Below are 6,341 nucleotides of genomic sequence, written 5' to 3' on the forward strand. Positions count from 1 at the left end.
TAGTTTTTGCTTCACTGTGATCCCATTGGTCATTTTAGTCACTTTAAGCATGTTTTATGAAACTTAAAAATATTTGGAAAGACTGGCATTAAACTTTTGCTGCATGTACTTTTGAATGGTTAAACGGGTTTTAAAAAGAAATTTTTGTTTCTATGTCTAATTAAATACTTGGCAACTTGTATGATCTCATATTTGTTTTTGGATAATTTTTATTTGTTAAAATAATATTTTTGGTTTAGGAAGGATGTAACATACGATACTTTTTTATATACTTGGCGTAATCTTTTTCTTTTTTTAAAAAAGAGTTTTGGTAGGATTATGTTTCTTAATAATTTGTCACTTATCACAATAGAAACTTGTATTATTTCAGGAATCTACTAATAGATCTACTAATATGGACACGAACTACTTGTTTAACGAGTCGTCATAATTCCTCATTGGTGAAACCATTCTCATCATTTTACTCCATAGGAGGAGCAAACGAAAGACGAACAAAGTAAGTATACACGAGACAGGAAGGGGTCAAAGAAGTCAATACCCTTTCATTTAGATATCGCATCGCGCTCTACGTGTCAAGTGCATATAAATTCACAGTCCCTTTATCATTCGTTCGTGCATCTTAATTATTGTTAGAATAATATTTGCGGCACAAAATTTGAATACAAGTCCTATAACCGATTAAGTTTTTTTTTTGTTCGTTATACGTCATTTAAATACTAGTAAATTTAAAGTAGATTTTGTAGGAAGTGTTCGAAAGGTATATTCAAGAATATCGTCGAATATATTAGCATAGTCTGTGCAAGACAATGATGTACGATGTCATAAGAAAAAAAAGAGAATTTGTCACTCAAGTGAGATAATTTTGCAGCACTATAGGCCTTAGTCAATAGCCTTAATCAACAACAGCACTAAACCGACATTCTATTATTACTCCGAATATTAATGCGATAAATGGATAAATAAAGATTCATTCGCCAGATGAAAATGCGTCAGGTATACAGTGCTCGATAATGACAGAAACGTCAACATGATTTCCTTCAATGTCACATATATCCCCGGGCTTTATATATATCGCGTGGGAAATAATCTCAAACTACACGCCAGCAAATTATAAGCACGCGCGCGAATCGCAGGGAGCCAGGCTGAAGCAATCGATCGTATGTGCACTGCGCAATATGACTCCTGTTGCCTTGAAACGGCGCGACACGTTATACGTATTTTGACTTTGGAATCAAATCAAATGAATCACTTTTTCACAAGCGATGAAAAATTGGCAATACCAAGTTATAATGTAAAACTCGGAGACAAAATTATCATTCATAAGTCGAGCGATAAGCCTTAGTAAATGTTACCTTTTGCAGTATATGTATATTCTAAATATATTATGCGTACAACATGCACGACGTTTACATATCACTATCCTTGTACAGCACACCGTTATCGGGCGCTTCAATAAAGTACTTGTCTTTATTCGTAAAAATGTCTTTTATTCTTTTCAATTTTTTTCTGAAATTGTTTTTATCTTGTAAAGATTAGCGCACACGATTATTTACAATTAATTTTACAAAATTTTTATCTTACAATTTGTAAAGTAATAAAGTTATATAAAGTATTCTGCAGTATTCACGTATGATAAAGAAGGCGAAATTCCTTGCAACAAAAATTTGGTACCATTTTTTCTTTAAAAGATATATCAAGTTATTAAATGAGTACATTTTTTTCTAAAATGCACAGACAGGATACAAGAATAAACGGACTAAATGAGCAAAATTTATCGTTATCGCTTCATGCCGTCATGTTAATCCAATAAAAATAACGATAATTCAGTTATGCAATTTACTCTTAGCAATCAGTTGTCATGTTATACTTTAGAGCTGACGGGATGACTTTGGGATAAAGTTCGAAAGTCAATTGTATGCACGTTAGTCACGATTGGATCTCGTGGCGTTACGTAATCCAAGGTCGCGATGATAATTACTTCAAGTTGCAAGAAATCGTAACGCACCATGTTGACGTGCTGCGAAAGCAAAATTTCACCCACTCGTCAGGTAACCGTGGATTATAAAAATACAATAAATTATACCGATTTTATTAGCGTATCGCGAGTCAATAAAAGCATTATCAAAATAAAAGTATCAACAAAAAACGCGTCAGATTCGTTGCTAGTTGTAAAGATCCGATATTTTTATATTAAAGCATAATGTTCGAGCATTAATTTGAGTCCTTTTTGAAATCTCTTGCACATCGGATTTATTAGCTACAAACTGTCAAAAATAACCAAAGACGCATTTTTCATGCATTTCAACCTCATTTTTCTTAAAAAACTAATGTGGTAGACTTTTACTTATGGATTCGGATTTAGTGCATCAAAAATTATGGGAAACTACTCTTCTTTTCCAAATAACAGAAAAAAGTCAAATTTTGCAGACCTGTGTAGGTAATGTAAAGTATTCGTGATGTTTTGCGACTATCTAGAGTAAAATTTTGAAAATTTTTTATATAAAACTCCTAATGTTCATTCGGAGCATTAGTAATTTCAATGTAGTATTAACAAATGAGTCACATTCAAAAGTAAATATATGTATAAAATTATAAATTTAAAATTTAAAATATTTATTTCGGAGTAAAAAAATCAAATAATCGATGATAACTCATTAAGGTGACGTACTTTTCTGTTTTAAATCTTTGTAGTTTGGAACCTAATTAAAATTTTTAGATTGCAATTGGTATTTAGATATAAAACAGTTGCTTTTTCCGAAAAGTCAACAATAATCTAGGAAAAAGATATAAAGGTTCAAAGTAAAGATAAAAGTAAAGAAAGTAAATGACTTCTCAACCTTTTACTGACAAACATCCAATTAATAAATGATTTATTTATCTTTTTAAGTTAAATAAATTGATATAATTATTAGATTTATAATAAGTAAGAAGTCATTAAATGATCTATAATAATAACTTGATAAATTAATGTCACTCATCAAAGAAATAAAGTTAATTGCTCCTTTTTTGTCGTTCAGGATCAAATATTCTCAGACATTTTTGCTTAAAATTTCTATTTCTAAGTATTGACATTTTCTTACAGGTACTCCATCTACATAAAGAACGAAACGGACTTTAAGGGTTCAACCCAAAATGGGCAGGGGCAGGTAGGTACAGGTAGGTTCAAACGCGAACAATGAGGATATCGGCATAAATGTTATTTGCAGGTAGTCGACTAATCGATAACCCAGTTTCGATCGGAGATTCTCCAATACCGGGCAGGTAGCATCTGCGCAGGGCGAAGCCCGGGTCACCGACATGAAAACGCTGATGAGGATTAATTAAAATTGTCCACGATTTCACCATGCTTCTCGACGAGAACTCGCGCTACGAAAAATCCCGTCAGCGGGGGGCATTATACCAATTTATTCGGAAAGTAGAACAGAACGAGAAAGGGTACATAATTTTTCGCGAATTATATTCGCGCCTGTTTTAACATACGAGCTCCAAATATCAAACGAATCAAATAGGAAAATCACAAAAAGAGGAAAAAACAAATCATCTCTTCGAAAGAGTATGCAGGATCAATTGAGTGTTCGAAAAAACCTTACGGGGATTCAGAATATTCCAGAAACACGGACTGCCGTTGGTCATCGACGCGGAGCTGTTGGCGCCGGCGCCGGGTCGCTTGCAGACCTGGTTGCCCTCGTCGATGTTCTTAGTGGGGTACATCGCTGCGTCGAAGTCCATGGCGGATGGCCCTTACGCACACTTGCCCGAGGTCCTTGCGCGACGCGCACTTCCCTCACTGTTTGTCGAGCTGTGCGTCTACCAGTATGAAATCACGAAATGTTCTCTCCTGCCAGCGCGCCTGGCGAACGTTTGCGGAAGCAATAGCGTATCTTGCCGCGCGCGCGCGCGCGTACTGAATGACGCACTTTGACGACGACGACGACGACGACGACGACGACAACGATGAAAATGACAACCAGGATAACGATGACGACGAGGGCGTGATCTCGTTTACAGCTCCTCGAGATAAAAGTGAATTCACGCGAGAAGAAGCGTTCAATTTGTCGCGTGCACACGATTGCCGGTGTTTTAAAGAGAGGAGGAGAACTGCGGAGAACACGTAGCTCATGCACAGTGAAATGAGGACTGAGGCCTGTTATCGACCCACCGGAGGTCTTTCGAGCCCTCTCCCCGCCGCTCGACCCCTCCTTTCCCCACCCTCCAGGCTCATCGCCATATTGCTCGGAACCTCGTACCTAGCGGCCGATGAGAAACTATGTGACGGACCGATCGTAATCGAAAAATTAATTGCACATAATTGCAATATTTAAAAAAGATTAGTGTTTCCACTTTTATAAAAAAATTCTCTTTTCGAGAAATTTTTAAACTTTCGAGGGAAAAAAGGAAGAAAACGGTGACATTCCAAAAATCGGGAAAACAAAAACCATCCTTTTTTTTATAGAAAGCGCAAATTTTTTAATCAGTTAATTTAACGGTACTGTCAATCTACAGCTATTGATATACAGATAAGAATATAGACTTCTATGTTCTGATATATATACACTCTGCCAATACTACTAAAAATCTATATTTCATGTTACGTTTATTATAGAATATAGGTTTTCAGGCATTGGCAATGTATATCGAAATACGACCTGTATACATTCTTATATATAATAATAGACTGCTAACTCCTTATGTACAGAGCGTCTTCATTTTTTATGTTACAGTTTACAAGCTGCACGAAACAGATAAATAAGAATAAATGCCTTATACATTTTAAATAAATTTTATTGAACTTTGCGTTTAATGTTTTATTTTTTGAATTAAAACAGCATTTGTTTAACTTGAGGATGATGACATTAGAATTAATAATAAAAAAAGTAAACTAAATGTTTCGAATATAAGAATATATATATATTTTTTCAAAATTTCTTTCAAAACAAAAAATTTGGACATGATCTACTCTTGAAATAATAAAATAATAAAATGTGGGATAACAAAATTGTTTTATGGAAGAGACAATTATACAAGAAAATTTCAAGGTAGAGAAAAAAAAGAAGGAAATTTTAGAGGAAGAGGAGGAAAATATCAAACTCTCTGGTAGAAACACTGAAAGAGATATCACGAACGATGTTTAGCAATTTAATAATTATTTCAAAAAATAAATCAAATAAAAATCGACAAGAAAGAGAAACACTTAATTATATCTTAAAGTTTTTCGCTTTTTGGATTTAAATAAATATAGAAAATTTTTCTAATCTTTTACCCTTTCCTCTCTCTCTCTCTCTCTCTCTCTCTCTCTCTCTCTCTTTCTCCTACTTTCTTGCCATCTGCTTGTAATATAAATACAGGTTAATACAGGTTAGATCATTTTAATGTGTCATATCGAATGTTTTAATTTTAAAGGGAAAAGTATCAGTAATGTAACAAAATCTGCTTTTTAATTTTTAATTTTTTTATTTTTAAATTTTTAAATTTTTTAAACTATTCTAATTTGTTTAAGTATATAAATTTATTGTTCTAATTATTCTACATTAAGGGTACTGTCTGGTTAGTTGGGTCGAAAAAATCGAAAAATTTTTTTTTGCATTTTTCGATAGCTATAACAGTGTAGAATATCATACTAAAAGGGCAAATCGAAATTCGTAATGGTTCGAAAGTTATGAGCCTCCGAGTTGACCGCGTCAAAGCAGGTAGCGAGCGTCGAACGGCACGGGAATTTTAGCTGCAAGAAAACATGAGAGACTGCAAGACCAGATCAATTTTGAGGAAGCCGAGGGTCTACTTTATGGTCCTGGAATAGCTGATTAGCTGTAAGTATCCAGATATAAACATTTATATGATATATCAAAAAAACTACACTTAAAACTTTAAACGCGTTTTCTGGAAAACGATGTTTTTCGAGCTGGCGACTCTCATAACTCATTGTCAGTCAATTTTTAACGAATCTTAAAGATATTTTTTTTTAAATACGCGTAATTAAATTGTCCATGGAATAGACCATAATTTCACCGATACATTGCATATTAGATTTTTTATAAACAAAAAAGTTTATAAACGAAAATTTTCAGTAAAAATGACAAAAATTTTTCAAACGCCGCCATTTTGTTATTTTTTAATCAATTTCATTAAAAGTGGTCTATTCCATAATCACACTCATACTAAACAGAAAAATCTTTTAATTTTTTGTTTCAGATGATTTTTGCGACCTGTAGTAAAGTCGCCAGCTCGGTCCGTGTTTTGCGCACTGTCCCACGTCGCCCTGTGTCCTGCTTCAGGATATTGATCAAATAATCTGAAAATTTTATGCAATCTTCTTCAAAGTACAATAAATATATCTGAAAAGT

At 33.8% G+C, this 6,341-nt stretch overlaps 1 long non-coding RNA gene across 1 annotated transcript; it reads left to right on the plus strand.

Annotated features, from left to right (window-relative positions):
* The first annotated feature begins 327 nt into the window (after positions 1-327).
* Positions 328-3,584, plus strand: LOC105456899. The gene is made up of 3 exons (XR_975294.1): positions 328-496; positions 3,083-3,146; positions 3,207-3,584. It is a non-coding gene; the product is annotated as an uncharacterized LOC105456899 (long non-coding RNA).
* The last annotated feature ends 2,757 nt before the right edge of the window (positions 3,585-6,341 follow it).

The sequence above is a fragment of the Wasmannia auropunctata genome, unplaced genomic scaffold (genome assembly GCF_000956235.1).
Source record: "Wasmannia auropunctata unplaced genomic scaffold, wasmannia.A_1.0 LD335498.1, whole genome shotgun sequence".
NCBI lineage: Eukaryota > Metazoa > Arthropoda > Insecta > Hymenoptera > Formicidae > Wasmannia > Wasmannia auropunctata.